This window comes from Cetorhinus maximus, chromosome 4, assembly GCF_964194155.1.
Source record: "Cetorhinus maximus chromosome 4, sCetMax3.hap1.1, whole genome shotgun sequence".
In the NCBI taxonomy this organism is placed as follows: Eukaryota; Metazoa; Chordata; class Chondrichthyes; order Lamniformes; family Cetorhinidae; genus Cetorhinus; species Cetorhinus maximus.
The window spans coordinates 54242440-54259329 of NC_135882.1; positions in this window are offsets into that span (position 1 = coordinate 54242440).

Genomic DNA, 16890 nt, shown 5'->3' on the forward strand with positions numbered 1-16890 from the left:
GAACAGTAGGATTAAAGGGCATGTGGATTTGCTTGATAGTAGTCTCCCTGATGGTGTATTGACTACATGTGTCTAGCTTTGTGGGCCCCCCATGTCAATAAGGAGATTCACTGGAACTACCAGGGCTACCACTCTCTGAGCGTGCAGTGGTGTGCACACCAAGGAATCCACCTTGGTGAATGCTTGCTATGCAGGTAGCACCCACAATACATTTACCCTTTGCCAATCTTCGGATCTCCAATGGACGTCGGAGGATTGCTGCTTAGCAACAACGACTAATTCCTCCACATATGGCTGACTTCTTCCTCCATCTTATTATGCGAGTCAGAGGGCCTTCAAATGCAAGCCATAGAGCCACCCACAGCATCATCATTGGACTCTTCAAATAACGGTTTCTCTGCCAACGTTTCTCGGGGGATCTCTATAGTACACACCTGAAAGGCTATCATTGATTTTGACGCTGCACTGTGTCCTCCACAACCAAGCCACCATAAAGGCTCAGTTGTTACTTCCTGGGGTCTGGAAGCCACAGCAGCAGGAGAAGGAAGAAGAAGTGGATGAGGCGGGGAGACCACATCCACCACATTCAACTGGACGCAGAAAAAGGGGCTGCATTGTGAGATGTCTTTTCAGTTAAAAGGAAGTTTCTCACACCAACATGGACCTCCCATTGCTCAACCATTTGTCCATATCAGTTTCACTATCAGAAAATCGCCTTGGCCAACATCACCCAATAAAGGCCAACAACAAAACCTTCACTCAACAACTTCATCCCGCAATACATCAATCGTACAAAAATATTGTATATCCCCTTAGTGTCTGTCTTGTGGATGTCCTTACCTGTCATAATGCTCCTTCACATTGCTACAGTGGCTGCAGCATGACTGGTGCAAGGTACTGACTTTCAAAGAGTAAATAGCCTTGCAGGATGATCTTAAGCAGTTCTGGGCCTTGGGGACCCTGCTTTGGATTGCACAACTTCAACATGGGTAGCAGCAGTCCCAGCTGGCTGGCTGAGAGGCAACAGCAAGGGCACTGGCAGAACGCTGGTGGTGGAAGTATGAACGCTGTCCTCCTGAGAGGTGGAAGCAGGTTCTTGCTCCACATAGCCTTTGCCACTCACCTGGGATGGTACCCTTGAAATCCTAGTAATCTATTGGAGCACAGTTGCTGGAATTCTGTGAGAGCCTGCAAGCCACTTTGAGCACTGGTAAACGTAGTCAAGATGGCAGCCATTGGAATTTATATGGCAGCAAGCATGGCTCTCATGACCTCTCTCTGAGCTTTCACTGGAACGCTGACATGTTGGAATGGATTTCAACTCTGTTGCAGCAAAATCTGAAACAGTGGCCAGCAGGCAGTCCATCATTGGTTGGTCCACCCATGTTGTCATGGCATTGTTGACCACTTCCATGTTGGATAGAATGGGCTCTAAACTCTGTGTGATGTTCTGTGCTTTGTTGGAGCAAGGGACCTCCATTCTCTCTGTCTGCGACAGTAGGCTGTCTGGCAGGCCTGCCAATGAACCAAGCATCTCGGTGTGCATCTCATCAGTGTTTTCCTGTAACCCACTCACTATACCAGCATCTAAAGCTCACTAATTGGCAATATCTGAGCTGGTGGCTGTGAGTGTAAGGTCAAGTGAAGGTCCCTCAGCTTCGCTCTTGCTCTTCCTCTTCAGCTGAAGAGATTGGGCAGGCATTAGTTCTTTACTATCTAAAATCTATTGGGAGCGTTGGGGTGAAGATGGGGAACCTGGGGAGGAGAGGAGTTCCATAGTCACATCAGTTGCCATTTCATGACACTTTTCAGGATGAGGGTGAGGGGTGCGTGGAGAAGGTACATGACTTAACCATCATCCTTGATGGCCTCAGCAGTGCCACTGGCTCTGTGGTATCACTCCCAGTGATTCGTTGGAGCATCTTCAAGGCCACTGAGGGGTTGCTGGCAGTTCTCTGGTTTTGCTGCCTGATGTGGGCCACCTTCCCCAGCAAGAGAGAGGGGAGAATGTCAGTGACTTTGTGTCACTGTGGATTGTGTGATTTGCCTGCCATAGCTGAATAGCTGCAGGTTTGCGGAGGTTTGGAAATGTGTGTATATGTGGCGATTATCTAGCTGCCTTTAGTCCAATAATGCAGCTTGCCCTTTTATAGGGATTGCGCCTTTAAAAAACTTGAAGCACATGGCTCTTTCATGATGCCTCCTGCGGTGTGCAGAAGCAGATAGCAGCACCACAAGGAGAAGTGCAGTGAGGGAGTCACTCTGGGTCACACTACTATCGTTGAAATGAGGTGGGTGCACCAATTTTACGTGCTGCCCACCTTGTTCGGAACCCAGTGTAGGCAGATAGCGTGTCACAGCCCCTATGCCTGAAAACAGGGGCATGCCAATTTCTAGCCCATAGTTCCAGAAATTGTTCTATTTTCTGGAACAATATAGCACATGTTGCCCTGCAGGTAGTATGCTCGTTACAATGCTATTCAAGGCTTAACATGATTTTGTTTCACTTTCGAGGCACAAGATTAGACAAAAAACTGTAGACCTGACATAATTACACTTTATCAGTACTCTGCTGATACTGAAAGCAGAGATCAACAAAAAAGAGAGTTGGTTCACACTTTTACATTACTTATCTTTCTCCCTGCTGAAACCATAATTTTATGGAAGAGTTGGTCATTTAAATTTGGCAGAATGCTGATTCCTATGCATTACAGCCAAACTCTTAAATGAAGAGTGTAGGGACTATTAGGAAGAACAATGTAACCAACCAGTGCTACAGAATAATGCTTCAGACCTGAAATGGTTTGTGCCATCACACATTGGCAATCATTTTGACTTTAGCCGATAGTGTACACCAGGCAATGTTGGATAAGCTGCGTTTTTTACAGTTTCCCAAATTTGATTTCCATTGAAGTTTTCATTGGAGTTTGCAGGGCACATTGAGAAGGCTGTTAAAAATACATACAAGACCCTAGGCTTTATAAATGGAGGAATACAATACAAAAGTAAGGATGTTATGCTAAATTTAAGTCACTGGTTAGGCCTCAGCTGGAGTACCGTGTTCAATTCTGGGCGCCACATTTTAGGAAGGATGTCAAGGTCTTGGAAAGGGTGCAAAGGAGTTTCAAAACTACAGTTGAGCGGCATCATTTATGTGGAGAGATGAGAGAAGCTAGGTTTGTTCTCCTTAAAGTAGAGAAGGCTATGGGGCGATTTCATAAAGTATTTACAATTTTGAGGGGTTTCAGTAGAGTAAATAAAGAGAAACTGTTTCCATTGACAGGAGGTTTTGTAATCAGATTTAAGGACGTTGGCAAGAGAATCAAGAGGCAAGAACAGGAGAAATGTTTTTTATGCAGCCAGTTGTTATGATCTAGAATGCAGAGGCTGAAAGGATAGTGGTGACAGATTCAATAACAACTTTTCAAAATGGAATTGCATAAATACTTCAGAAACAATTTGAAAGGCTAAAGGGAAAGAGCAGGGGATTGGACCTAATCAAATCGCTCTTTCAAAGTGCCAGCACAGGCATCATAGGCCAAATTATTACCTGATCACATCTCTCAGAACTGCCCCATTGTGTTTTATATTGAATGAATTACAATGCGCAGTTACCGTTGGCAAATAATAAAGTCAGCAGCCATTTTACACACAGCAGGTCATCAAAACACCAAATGAGACACTGCAAGGAATCATCTGGTGTCCGGCTGATTCAAAAGATAATTCTACCATCCAGTATCATTCGTTCACTGATCCTTGAACAGAAGCAAACCTCTATATTTATAAAGGCAGACATTGGGCAGAAGAGAAACAGATAGACAGACTGTGTGGTAATCGTATACTGGCTGCCTTTGTGTGATGGTCTGATTGCTCATTGCTTAGCAGGTGACTTGTTAAGCCCATTGTATGATAGTCAAAGCACTGTGGGTTCTGCCAAAAGACATCATAATTATAGAGGGCTGTTACACATTTTGTGGATTGATAATCCATTAAATCAAATGAAGCAGTTAAAACAAAGAAAAGAACTGTGGATAAACTGCAATCATATGTTTTAGTGATTGGTAACCTTTCTTATTGTGAGCAATTTTATCTTTGGGCAATAATGTAAAGTGGATATATCAGACCAGCCATTGACTGTATATCTCCTGATTTTCATTTTTATTAAAGTCAGTGGAGGAATTTACACTTATACCCAAATTCAGAATTACCCCATCATCTTTGAACTATATATGATCCCATGATGCCAGCGAGGCCTGGAGAGGATTGGGTGCGCTGCATGTGATTTCCCGCCCATAGGGCGGAATTTTCTGAGATTTGCACGAAGTGCGGTAGCGGGTGGGTAAAACAACATTTTACCCGCAGGCCGCGATGGCGGGTTTTCACACCGTATCTTCCCAAACCCGCCTCATTATTTATGCACTCCCGGGAAATATGCCGTTTCCATGACGAGCCGGCTACGATTCACCCACCCACCATCATCCCGCTGCTGCATCACACCGGGCACCATATTTAAAGTCCAGCCGTAGGCACACCTCTCAGTGTTTCCAGACCACCACTGCTGCAAAGAAGACATGGCCCTGAAAGGCAAAGACTGCAGCCCCCAGGTTCAACGACGCATCACTGGAACATCTTTTGGAATGCCGTGGAGTCCCGCCGGGATGTCCTCTACCCCCGCACTGGCCATAGGATAGGCAGCAATCTCACTAATCTAGCTTGAGAGGTGGCAGCAGTGGTGCTCAGCGTCAACCCCTTGCAAAAGAGGACAGTCACCCAGTGCTGCAAGAGGATGAATGATCTCCTCCGTTCCGCCAGGGTAAATCACTCTTCTCACCACTCTCAACTCACACACTCACAAACCCATCACACAGCCAGAGGGATCTCGCCCATGCCAGCTCATAGGACATCACCATTCACTCCCTCACACTCACTGTCATTGTCCTCATCCTGTCCATGGAACCATGTGAAGATATTGTACCCCCTTCACATTGAAGATACCCTCCATCGTGTTGTGTCCACTATCACTGTGCTAAATGGGATAGATTTCAAACAGATTGAGCAACTCAAGACTGGGCATCCATGAGGGCTGTGGGCCATCAGCAGCAGCAGAATTGTACTCGACCACAATCTGTAACCTGATAGCACGGCATATCCCCCACTCTACCATTACCATCAAGCCAGGGGATCATCCTGGTTCAATGAGGAGTGCAGGAGGGCATGCCAGGAGCAGCACCAGGCATACCTAAAAATGAGTTGTCAACCTGGTGAAGCTATAACACTGGACTACTTGCATGCCAAACAGCATAAGCAGCAAGTGATAGACAGGGCTAAGCGATCCCACAACCAATGGATCAGATCTAAGCCCTGCAGTCCTGCCACGTCCAGTTGTGAATGGTGGTGGACAATTAAATAACTCACTGGAGGAAGAGGCTCCACAAATATCCCCATCCCCAATGATGGTGGAGCCCAGCACATCAGTGTAAAAGATAAGGCTGAAGCATTTGCTACAATCTTTAGCTAGAAGCGCCGAGTGGATGATCCATCTCAGCCTCCTCCACAGGTCCCCAGCATCACAGGTGCTAGTCTTCAGCCAATTCGATTCACTCCGCATGATATCAAGAAAAGACCAAAGGCACTGGATACTGCAAAGTTTAAGGGCCCCGACAATATTCCAGCAATAGTGCTGAAGATTTGTGCTCCAGAACTTGCCGCACCCCTAGCCAAGCTGTTCCAGCACAGCTACAACACTGGCATCTACCCGGCTATGTTGAAAATTGCTCAGGTATGTCCTGTACACATGGGCAATAAATGCTGGCCTAGCCATTGACGCCCATATCCCATAAACAAATGAAAAAAGAAAGAAATTCATCAAGGCTCCTTCGACAGCACCTTCCAAACCCCATGACCACTACCATCTAGAAGGACAAGGGCAGCATCCTGACTTGGAACTATATCGCCATTCCTTCACTGTCGCTGTGTCAAAATCCTGGAACTCCCTTCCGAACAGCACTATGGGTGTACCTACACCACATGGACTGCAGCGGTTCAAGAAAGCAGATCGCCACTACCAAATTCTGGCCCAGCCATTGAAGCCCACATCCCATGAATGAGTAAAAAAAAACTCTCCACCCACGCATGCCAGGCGTACTTAACATCTGGTCTGGCAGGTGTCCTGCTTACACTTTCTCCATCTCTATTCATGCAGGACAAGCTGGTACACAACAACAAGGGGAGGTCACAGACCAGTGGAGGAATGCCTGAAATCAAGGTCTTCCCAGACTTTGAAAATAGAGCCATCCAGCTGGCCAGTGAGGATCTGGACCAATCCTGTGCTGTTGTTGAGGTTGGCAGTGCTTTACCAAGTGAAGTCCAGCTGTGCAAAATACATTAGACAACAATGCTGTGAGTGATGTGTCCTGTTTCACAGGCCATTGCCATGCACTAATTATCTCCCCTTGTGTTAGCAGGCACATCTGGGAAATAGCTGATGCAGTCCGTGACCCAGGGCCTCCAATCAAACCCCGAAGAAATCTCTGAAGAGGAATCTGAAGGCAGCCTCCTTGAAGTCCTATCACAGCGCTCACCCACACCCTCCACCAGCACAGGGACACACACCTCAGTGGGACCTAACTTTAGAGTAGTCTCAGGATCACAATCTAGTGCACTTCGCACTGTCTGATCCACAGCAGGTGGTGGCAGGGACCTCCCTGGCATCTGGCACTCGGAGGACTGCTGGAGGTCAGAAATTTGCAGAGTCAGCAAAGCCAGATGAGTCAGATGACGAGCCTCTGGACTCGGTCATGTCACAGTTGCTGGAGCTGCAAAGGCAAGCTCAGCAACATCAGGAAGGGATGTCCTGCTGCACTCCTCAGATTGCAAGGCACGATGGAGGAGTCCATCCGCCTCCAGACTGAGGTGATAGTGCCGGCATGCCAATGCACCAAGGTCAACACTGGTAGGATGGCGGCTGCCATGGAGACCTTGGTCCCAGGACGTCGCTGCTGCATGGGCTCAACACCATCGCTGACGTCATAGTTGGTCTCCAACAATGTACATGCAGCTCAATCTCTCTCTAGCTTCCCTTTCTCCTCAAGGAGTCAGCCAGGGGCCCTTGGGTACCCATAGGGAGGAGGATCAGCAGAGGCACACCTGGGGCCATCCACCCAGGTGACTCCAGTAGTGTTCGGCCCATCAGACTCCCAACTTCCTGTGACCTCACAGCTCCAGCTCCACAGGCCGAGGAGTGTGCCACTGCCAAATAGCAGGACCCCGAAAGCAGGCCGGGGCCTTCAAGTCTCGGTCCTCTAGAGGATGTCCGCCAAGGTCATCACAGACAGGGTGTTACAGTCAGCAGGCTGATTCCACCTCCGCTGTGGATGTCTGGGGAGCAACAAGACATAACGGCAGGGTTAAGAAAGCTAAGGAGAATTAGTTGCACAGCCTGGGCACAGGTGTTAATCACTTGCACAGACTGTTCACTATTGTCAATAAACCCCCAAGAATGTCTCCCTGCCTGTGGCTCCTTGTTCTGATGATCAGCGTTCTGGTCACTTAGGTATGAAACCTTTCTGCAAAAGATAAAAAGCAGGTGTCTCAGTCCAGGGCCTCTTCCCTGTGCGCTGTGCAGCCTTCAGGCCACAGTGATGGCCCAGCCTCACACTCCCTGGACACATTACTGATGCCTGGACCTCAGTGGTGCTTGTCATTGCTGCCAGAATGTAGTGGGCAGGCGCCACAGAGTTCTCTCATTCTCTCTCTGTGTGCTCTCAGCACCTTTAAGGTGTGGCTGGCCCCCATCACACCAGCATCTGTGACTATTGATGCTGTGCACCAGCTCCTGAAGGGCTCAGGTGCCGAAGGAAGACAAAGGATCAGATGCTTCTAAAGTTTCATGGCTGAGTCTCTATGATATGACCCTGATCACGGAGCGCAAGTGAGCTGCCCTCAGCCAGACAGGAGACAGACATTCTCAGAGGCTGTGTGAGGATCTATGGAGAATCCTCACTGCATGTCATCATCATCCTCCTGCAATTGAATGGCCAGGATTTTCCCCTTGGTAATTTGGGGGCGGGGCCCAGTTGCCGATGGGAAAATGACACGGGATGACGTCGGGAGGAATCCCCAATGTCATCCTGGTCCATTTAAATTTTTAGGAAGGTGGGCGGACAGCGAATTCAGCTATCCACCCGCCGTCCTGTCAATGGCCAATTGAGGCCATTGACAGGCTATTTAAAGTAATTAAAGAGCTGCCCATCCAACCTTAAGGCTGGCGGGCAGGCCAGGAGCCCCAGCGGGCTTCTGATAATACATGAAACCTCATCCACCGGCGGGATGAAGTTTCATGTCCGTTTTGTAAAAAATTAAAGTTTATGTGGTCTTTACTAACATGTCCCATCTCGTGTGACATTGTCACATGAGGGGGACATGTTAATAATTTTTTAATGTTTCTATTTTTAATGTTTTTGACACTGTCAGTATTCTCCCTGAGACAGGACTTTGCCTGAGGGAGAAGTGCGCTCTTTCACACGCATGCGCGAAAGATGCAAGTTGCAGCATGAGCCTTGTTATACCTTCAGTCTGCTGCAGTCCGAAGCTGCTGCGCAGTATCATCAGCCACAGCCTCTGCGGGTAGCCCTTGTCCCCGAGGAGCCATCCCTGCAGCTTTTCTGGACCCTGGAAGACTTCAGGGATCTGTGACCGACTGAGAACGTAGGAGTCATTCACACCCTTGGAAACCATGCCCGGACCTGCAGGATGAATTTCTGGTGGTCACACACGAGCTGCACATTCAGCGAATGGAAACCTTTATGGTTAATGTAGTTCACTGTGTGTTGCAATGGAGATCTGAGCATCATGTGAGTGCAGTTGATCGCACCCTGAACCTGTGGGAAGCCTGAGATCTGGGTGAATCCAATCGCTTTTGCATCCTGGCTCTCCTGGTCCCGGGTGAAATGCTCAAAGTTGTGTGCCCTCGCAAAAATGACATCCGTGACCTCATGGATGCATTTGTGGGTGGAGGCTTGTGAGATCCCATAGAGGTCACCTGTGGAGCCCCGATAGGAACCACTGGCATAGAAATTGAGCGCCACCGTCACTTTCATGGCCACTAGCAGAGGATGCCCTCCATGTCCCTGTGGCACCAAATCCTGCAGCAGGTGGCAGATATGACCGACCAGTTCCCTAGACATGCGCAGTCTTCAGCGACACTGGTTCTCATTCATCTGCAGGAATGAAAGGCAGTGCCTATGGACCCTGGGTGTTGCTAGGCGCTGACCAGCAATGGCTCACTGTGGCTCCTCTGCGGAGTATGCGGGAGCCCCAGCCGCCCCTTCTTCCTGATGCTGCTGCTCCTGCCCCTGCACAGCCAGGAGCCTTAGTTGCACTCTCCTCTGTCATCTTCACACTCTGTAGGTCATCAGGCACACAACTAATTCACCAGGCTCCATGATCTGCCCAGTGTGAAACACAGCTCCATAGTGGCCGGGAAGGGCTGAGTGGGGTCGGGGACCTTTTGGCCATTGGGACCAATGGCGACCCGGCGGCCAGTTTAAAAGTGGCCCAGGCAGCCCCTGGGAGGCTGCTGCGGAGGATGTCCCCTCAACCTTCACCATGGGCCCAAGTGCGGCTGGACACGGCAGGCGGGAGGGCACATCGGGTGGGTACTCGGCCTGCCGCTTTTCTGATGAGTGACTCGCCGTCCTCCTGGAGGCAGTGGCTGCCAGGAGGGACACCCTTGACCCCAGGGATGGGAGGAGGAGGCCATTTCACCTCACCAAAAGGGCATGGGAGGAGATGGCAGCAATAGTGTGCAGCCGTGACGTGGTGCGGCGCTCCTGGGTGCAGTGCCGGAAGTGCTTCAATGACTTGCTCAGGAAGGGTTGGCGTGGGGTGCAGATGTGTTAAAGTCTGGCCATCGCCCTTTGGGCCTCAGGGGTGCTGGAGTCTGAGTGCCAACTGTCAATCATGCTGGAGCTGGCCAAGGAGGTGAGCCCTGGTGCTTGGGCTGAGTGCCTTGCAGCTTGAAGGCCACCACTCGGATGTGCTCTGGGAGGTGTTCCTCAGCTGGGGCTGGCTAGGCTGCAGGTAGAGAGTGGACTAATCAATGCTCCTGTGTTGTTTCAGGAGAAAATGGCCCACAACAAAATAGAAAGTTCGCGGACCGGCGGAGGCCCTGCCAGTCACCTAATCCTCTCGAGTTACGAGCAAGATGCCCTGGAGCTCGAGAGCCAGCTTGCCCCACATGCAACTGGGCGCTGAGAGGTAGGGGTGCCAGATGAAGGTGATAATGCAGTGCACTGAGGTGAGACTTTTGACTTGCGTCTCTTCATTGATGTGAGCCTCGAACCTGGCCTCCCCACTGATTTTGGAAGACGATGGCATCGTGATGCAGATCTCCATTGTCTCACCAGGGTGCCTGGCATGCACAGTGACAGTGTGATGACTTTGTAATGATATGCCCTTGTTCTCCCTTTCAGGTTTGCCAGCAGGCATTTGATCTCCGGACCCCGAAGGGCCACCCCGGCACCTGAGGACCACTGGGCGTCATTTGCATTTGCATCACACCCGCTCTCTGAAGCAGGCACCAGTGCAGATACCAGCACCTTGCTGGGCATTAGAGTGGGGGCTAATATCTCGGTGCACATTGATGAGGGCACTTCACAATCGCTTGAGGTGCGGGCAGAGGCAGAGAGTGCCGAGGGCACCGGTAGTCAGAGGACTGCTGGGGACCAGGACAGTGCTCAGTTGAAGGCAGATGATGAGCCTCTGGAGTCGTCCATTGGGCAGCAGAAGCTGGATGTCCAGCAAGATGTGTGGGAGGACCTGGCGGAGATCTGTGAGGGTATGCGTGCCATGGTCTCTGTTATAGAGGAGTCCATGCAGAGCATGAGCACTGCATTGACCGTCATGGTCGAGCGCACTGCCTCCTCCATTGAGAGAGTGGAAATGCTCGTGAAGAGGCAGCTCCATGGACAGAGTTAGGGGTTCCTGGGGTTGCGCTTAGACCTGAAAGCCCTCACACAGGCATTGACCTCAGGTGGTCAGTGTCAGTATGGGGACGGAAGAGGCACCCTGTACCCCAGCTAGGATGTGCAGGGAGGTCCAGAGTGATTTCATGTTGGCGCACAAGCTGCCTGTTGTCTCTGTGGGCTCCTCTCAGGGCACTCTGGATGAGGGCAGCAGCTCCTCCATCCCTCCGCCAGTGACCGTGGCATCAGATGAGGCTGCAGTGACTCGGGAGATGCCAGGCGTGGCACTGGCCGCTCTCTTCCAGGTGGGGCCAGCACAGACTTCACTGGCCAGAGGACAAATGCCAAGGTCATCAAGGCCAACAAGACAGCAGAGTCAGCAGGCTGTCTCCAATGCTGGTGCCAGTGATGGGGGAGCACCTAGACGTAGCACCCACAAACATAAGTTAAAGACACAATGAGCATGAGAGAGACAGGTCCTGGTTGATTTTATGTTCAGCTTTGTTTACTTTATGTATATGTGTCTGATGTTGAATACCAGGAACGTTACTGTTAAGATGTGTTTTTGTCATCATTGCCTGAATATGCTTCATCTTTTTATTTCATTGGTGCAGGGAACGCCAGAATGTAATGTTGGATGCAGGTAGCTCTGAACTTTACTGCACAGACACTGAGTGTTCTTTCTGTTCAAATGAAAAGGTCCTTCAGACATCCAGGATCCAGGCAGCCCTGGCATGCATTTGAAGCTGACCTTTGGTAGCCCAGCTGAAGGAGCGTTGGATCAAGGTGTCCCTGGTGTCCCTGCCTCCCTGGAGGTTACCGAGGTCTGTTTCCACGCTCCCAACATTCTCCTCACCGTGCTCCTCTTCGGACTCACTACTGGACTCATCATTTGTGGCCTGCGCAGCTGCCTCAAGATCCTCTTCCTCCAGTGGGTCCCCCCTTGCCAGTGCCAGATTGTGGAGCACGCAGCATGCAACCACGGTCAGTGACACCCGCTCTGGGGCTCAGGCTCCCCCTGAATGGTCCAGGCATTGGAAGCGCATCTTGGGAAGACTTATGGTCCTCTCTACCACCACCCTTATGGAGGCATGACTCGCATGCTTCTCTGTCTCTGTTCATGGGTGGCAGAGAGGTGTCATGAGCCATCTCTTCAACGGATAGCAGCAGCCATCCATCCAGTTGGGCTGGAGCACTGAAGAGCCTTGGCACCTGGGAGTGTCTCAGGATATAATTGTCATGGGAGCTGCCAGAGTAACTTGCGAAGACTTTCAGAATCTGCGTCCTGTGGTCACACACTATCTGCACGTTCATGGACTGGAATCCCTTCCTGTTAACGAACACACGGCTAACCCACTGGTGCCTTGAGGTGTAGTCGATGGCACCCTGGACGTGAGGGAACCCAGCAATCGCTGCAAAGTCTCTGACTCGCTCAGCCTGGCTGGCCTCATCCATATGGTAAAGAATAAAGGTTAATACCCGCCTGAACAGAGCTTCTGTCGCCAGCTTGAAGCAACTATGGACAGCTGATTGGGAGACTCCACACAGACCTCCTCTGGGCCCTGGCAAGAGCCGGAGGCATAGGAGTTGAGGGCCACTATGACTGTCAGAGCCACTGGCATGAGGTGTCTACCCAAATAGTTGGAGCTGATCTCAGACCTAACCATCTGGCAAATGGAGGTCACGGTCTCCCTTGGGAGATGGAGCTTCCTTCGGCATTGCACTTTGGACATATTGAGGTAGCTGCATCGCCGCCTGTAAACCCTGGCAGCTGGATAGTGGCATCTTCAGTGGCCCCTTCTGCCTTAGACTTCCTGCTGGCCCTGCACCCCTGTGCCTGCGCCTCTCCTCCCACAGGTCCCTCCCCTGGAAGCTGCACAGGGACACATGGCCTCCTCTCCCTTCTGCCCCTTTCTTCCTCCTCAGAGAAGACCACAACCCCCATTACCAGGGTAAGGGGAGGCTGCCTGATACCTGGAAGGGACCACATGATCTGAATCCTCCGAGGGCCTTGCAGACAGCAATGAGTCCTGAAATTAAGCCTGGAAATGCAAGTAAGGAAACCCCGAACAGAGATGAGGCTGCCAAGTACAAATAAACAACCAAACTATCTCCAAAACGCCTCACTACTCACATTGGCAATGCTGCTGACCCTTTTTATCCCACCCTTGGATGAGGTTTGTGAAAATGTCAGCTGGCCGCCTACCCATTTTGCCCATGCGACGAGCTGGAAATCGCATGGGCAAAGAAAAATCGCCATCAATTGGACCCTTAACGGCCTTAAGTGGCTGCTTAATTAATGGCGGGCACCTCTCTGGCACCCACGCGTGCCCGCTGAGTGAAATATTGCGCACTATTTTACTCCTGATTAGGTCGGGCGCACGCCTGCCTGCGGGATGTAAAATTCTGCCCTTTAACAAGCAAAGAGTGAAAGTTGTAACTTACATCCTTTCTCTCTTTTCCCGCTACAGTTGAAAGTTGGTTAAAGTCTGGCTATGCTTTCAGACTTAGCACATACACGAAAATACTCATCTTATTGTTCCTGGGTCCCAAGAGAATGTGTCTGTCCTATGGGACTTCTTTGTATATCCTTCACTGTTTGATTTTCCCACGTCTTGTTCTATTATTACTCAAAGAAGAACCAGGTTTCATCAATGCATAAATCTACCCCAAAGATACCTTTATGGCCTTTTATGGAGGTATTTCACTCAGAGCAAAGCAGTTTCCCAGTGGAATTAATTATATTGTTTGTGTGACTCTAAAATCAATGCAGATGCTCATAGAACAGTAGAAAGTGCTGCCGCCACTATTGTTCTAACAGTTTGGGAACCATTAAACTAGCTGGTGCAATGAAACACTCAAAGTGAACAATAAAACTAATTGCCTGCTGATGCCTTATAACAAAATATTTTAGGAACTCTCGACAGTGTGCGGTACTGAACTGTATAGTTGCAGGATCAACTTCTGTTCTGTTCTTTTCTGACTTAAATGGTCCCAGCAATCTAGGTCCATGGTCTATGGAGAGAAAATGATCAGCCAAGGATCCTATTGCAGAACAGCAACACTTGCATTTATAGAGTACCTTTAATATTTTAAAACATCCCAGTGCCCTTCCCAGGAGAGTTATCAAACAACATATGACAGCAAGCCTCATAAGGACATAATGGCTGGGATGCTGTTGTTACGATAATGGTGAAACTATCAGAATTTGCAGCCTCTGAAACTGACAGCAGCTTCTGGTGTGCACACAATGCACAGTTAAACATGGAAATTTGGAAATTGCTGCCTGTGATCCCTTGCCCTTCCACAGGGTACTCAGTTGAAGTCCCTGTAGCTGGGCATCTTTAGAAGTCACTGAACTGACAAGGACTTGCCCTTCTATGTTGTAATTTCACTGTTAGAAACTCCTGAAAAAGTTACACCTTATTAATGACGTGCAGCTGGGTTTTTAACAGTGTGCTAAGTCATAACTATTGCTGAACAATGTGTCTGACCCTTGAAAATTAATTTTATATTTATGTAATGCCACACTTATCCATTATGATAAAAATTCCATCAGCAGATGTTCTGACAATTGAAATCTTATCAGATATGGTCCCAGGGAGTGTTTAACAGAGTCTACTGGAAACGAGGCATCCAGGAACTTCCAAACGTTTATTCACTATATACGACTACATACAGGGATAAATAAACACAAGGCTCTGTCCAGAAGCATCTCCCCCTGAGTTTTAGAGACATGTAATCTGACATCATTGATGATGTATACTAGCTATTAGCATGATAGCTATTAACCCTTTATACTGCATTCCCCCCACCCCCAAGTCTTTCTTTCACTGATTAAGCTACTCATTAACTATTTAAACATCTTACGTTGTCCCTCCCTCACCCCCACCCCCGCTTCCCCCGACATGACAGCAAATCTCATAAGGAAATAATGGTCAGGATGTTGTTGTCGCAATGATGGTGAAACTGTCAGCATTTGCAGCTATTACCCTCTGAAACTGACAGTGAAACTCAGCCTGCCTCGCTAATTTCACTGCCTTGTTCGCTTTTCCCTGGATTGCAGAAAATCAGATAAGGTTTCATCAAGGACACCCACCACAATGCTATCTTGGATGATTCTTCCCTTAGAGTCCCATACCAGCAACTATCAGCCATACAGGTCATTCATGAAAAAAATCAATGCATTTTCTAGATTCCTAAGAACGCCTGTTAAGCCTCACCCAGTCTATAATAATGTTCCTCAGAAAACTGAAACATGAATTGAAGGCCTTAATAACTTCTTCATAGTTTGAAGTGTCCTCATTAACACCCTGTCTTACTAAACTATCATCTACACTGCTGCTAATGGAATGGAGGAGTGTGCTAACCTGTTTTTTTACCAGGCCTCTGGGCTTCTGTACTAATCCTGGAGTGGTGCTATACTTGTTGAATCTGAAACACCAGTTTTTCTAGAATGCTTCGTGGTCAGCACCTTTCACGTAGTCAAAGTTGGGTAGAGGTGGAAGTTTTCCCAAGATTGCCTGTTACTTTAATTGACTATCTTGGGACTCCATTAGCGCTTTTCCTTACAATTCTTTGCTGCAGTCATTCCCTCGCTGCTGTGTTTTCAATGGCTTTCAATTCCCTGTCATTGACAGTTCGGTCAGGATCCTTGCAATTTGGTGGTTTTACTGCTGCCACCATGAAATATCATCAGAAATGGTCCCAGGGAGTGTTTAGCAGAGACTACTGGAAAGATGGCATCCAGGAACTTCCAAACGTTTATTAACTCTATTCAACTAGGTACAGGGATAGAAAAGCATGAGGCTCCTTCCAGAAGCATCTCTCTTCATTGCACCCATACCATCGTTATCCACATTATACTCTCCATTGCACCTCTGCTATTGTTCAATATATCACCTATTACACCCAAGTAATGTCCAGTATATCCTCTATTACATCCCAGCAATATATTTTTTCTTTCACAGGATGAAATTGTCACTGGCAAGGATAGCATTTGTTGGCCATCCTTATTTTCTTTCTTTCATGGGATGTGGGCGTTGCTGGAAAGGCCACATTTGTTGCCCATCTCTAATTGCTAGGGAGGGCAATTAAGAGTCAACCACACTGCTATGGGTCTGGAGTCTGTTAGAATCATATCTCTCAAGAATGATTCCTAATGCTTCTTAATGCCACACTCAGTCAAATGCCACCTTGTCAAAGGCAATCACTCCCACCTCACCTGTGGAATTCAGCTCTTTTGTTCATGTTTAGATCAAAGCTGTAATGAGGTCAGGAGCTGAGTGGATCTAAACTGAGCATCAGTGAGCAAATTATTCCCATGTAAGTACCACTCGATAGCACTGTCGCAGTACCTTCCATCACTTTGCTGATGATCGAGAGTAAATGGATGGGACGGTAATTAGCCAGGTTGGATTTTTCCTGCTTTTTGTAGACAGGACATAACTGGGTAATTTCCCGCATAGCCAGGTAGTTGCCGGTGTTGTATCTATACTGCAACAGCTTGGCTAGGGGTGTAGGTAGCTCTGGAGCACAAGTCTTCAGCACTACTGCCAAAATGTTGTCAGGGCACATAGCCTTTGTAGTATCCAGTGCCTTCAGCCAGTTTTTTGATATCACTTGGAGTGAATCAAATTGGCTAAAGACTGGCATTTTTGATGCTGGGGACTTCAAGAGAAGGCCCAGTTGGATCAACTACCCAGCACTTCTGGCTGAAGGTGGTTGCAAACTCTTCAGTCGTTACATCCTCCATGTCCGTTATATCTGTTCTATGTTGTTGGTTAGTCTAGCTGTGGAATGACTACTGAGACTTTGTATGCTCAAACAATAACTGGTTTATTTTAAATAATTAAACTAAACTAACAATGACTAGGTGTTACACTGTTGAAGCCATGAACATTCTTCTTCGTGACTGCTAGTCATG